We start from the raw sequence: 2,180 nt of genomic DNA, 5'->3' as shown, positions 1-2,180 counted from the left end.
CTCATAAATATTTGTTTAGAAAGTAAAAGTATCTTTTGCAGAAGACAAATCAGTGGTTGCCAGGGGCTGAGGATAGAAAGGAAAAATTGCTTTCAAAGAGGTACAAGGGAACTTTTTACAGTGAGAGAAATATTCTACATATTGACTGTAATGCTGATTATGATATGCATTTGTCAAAAATTATACACTGAAAATTGGTGAATTTAATTACATGCAAATTATATTTAATTACATGTAATTATACTTAATTTATACCATAATAAAGCTGATTAAGGAAAAAATCTTGTGATGACATCATGATTTCCTTGTAGGAAATAACTAACAACAAATGCTATTAACAAATAACTACCTCATTCTTTTTATTTTCTTTTTTTGAGACAGAGTTTCACTCTTGTTGCCCAGGCTAGAGTGCAGTGGTACGATCTTGGCTCACTGCAACCTCTGCCTCCTGGATGCAAACGATTCTCTTGTAAGCCTCCCAAGTAGCTGGGATTACAAGCGTGTGCCACCATGCCTGGCTAATTTTTTTTTTTCTGTATTTTCTGTAGAGACAAGTTTTCACTATATTGGCCAGACTGGTCTCAAACTCCTGACCACCCGCCTTGGCCTCCCAAAGTGCCGGGATTACAGGTGTGAGCCACCACACCCAGCCCACATTCTTCACATGAACAAATAACCTTGTTTCAGATCAGTCTTAAAAATTCTTAATTTCTTGATTGAATGACCAACAATTTATGAAATATTACTATGCCTCTGATCCTACACTAGATTATTTATTTATTTTATTATTATCATTATTATTTTTGAGACAGGGTCTCACTTTGTCACCCAGTGCCATCTCAGCTCACTGCATGCTCAACCTCCCCGGCTCAAGCAATTCTCCTGCCCCAGCCTCCTGAGTAGCTGGGACTACAGGCACGTACCACCATGCCCAGCTAATTTTTGTAGAGACTGGGTTTCGCCATGTTGTCCTGGCTGGTCTCGAACTCTTTGGCTCAAGTGATCTGCCCACCTCGGCCTCCCAAAGTGCTGGGTTATAGGTGTGAGCCACCACGCCTAGCTCTCTTTTCTTGTACCAATAAATGCTGTCAAATGATTATTATTTCTGATTTTTACAGGAATAACAATTTTACACTTAGGTCCTGAGAGGTTAGATAAACTTGTCTAAGTCCAGATATTTCATTTAACAAAAATCCGTGCATGCATGAATATAGTTTCAAAGAGGCTAAACTAGCTGGATGTGGTGGCTCTCCAGGTGACAGAGGGAGACCCTGTCTCTAAAAAAACAAAAAACAAACAAACAAACAAACAATGGAAAAACACTACGGCAACACTAAACATATATTTATGATTAGGAATTTTGAGGAGTCTGGTGATTTTGTCCAAAAAAGTGCCTATGGTAATACAAATAAAAATTTAAATTCAGCAAATAAGTATTTACTTTGTGACAGGACTGTACTAGATATTTCAAGGACTACAATGCTAAAAATATATAAACTTTGCTTTCAAAGCCTATATACCACATTAGTCAGACACTATGGCACATGCCTGTAGTCCCATCTACTTGGCAGGCTAAGGCAGGAGGATCCCTTGAGCCCAGGAGTTAGAGATCAGCCTGGGCAACATACCAAGAGTCTGTCTCTTAAAAAAAAATCATATGCCATATTAAATGGATATGAGATGTGCAAATAAATTGCAATAATACCAGACAAAGTGTAGGGCTAGAATAAGACTAGAAGTAATGTGGGGCAGGGTGTAGTGGCTCACACCTATAATCCCAGCACTTTAGGAGGCAGAGGCAGGTAGATCTCTTGAGGCCAGGAGTTCAAGACCAGCCTGGGCAATATAGATGTCTCTAGCAGAAAAAAGAAGAAGAGGCTGGGTGCGGTGGCTCAAGCCTGTAATCCCAGCACTTTGGGAGGCCAAGGCGGGTGGATCACGAGGTCAAGAGATCGAGACCATCCTGACCAACATGGTGAAACCCTGTCTCTACTAAAAATACAAAAATTAGCTGGGCGTGGTGGCACGTACCTGTAGTCCCAGCTACTCAGGAGGCTGAGGCAGGAGAATTGCCTGAACCTGGGAGGCGGAGGTTGCAGTGAGCCGAGATTGTGCCACTGCACTCCGGCCTGGTGCCTGACAACAGATTGAGACTCTGTCTCAAAAAAAAAAAAAAAAAA

Source organism: Sapajus apella, unplaced genomic scaffold (genome assembly GCF_009761245.1).
Source record: "Sapajus apella isolate SASKATOON/1434 unplaced genomic scaffold, GSC_monkey_1.0 scaffold12, whole genome shotgun sequence".
Classification (NCBI taxonomy): domain Eukaryota; kingdom Metazoa; phylum Chordata; class Mammalia; order Primates; family Cebidae; genus Sapajus; species Sapajus apella.
Note: the sequence above shows the minus strand (reverse complement) of the source record.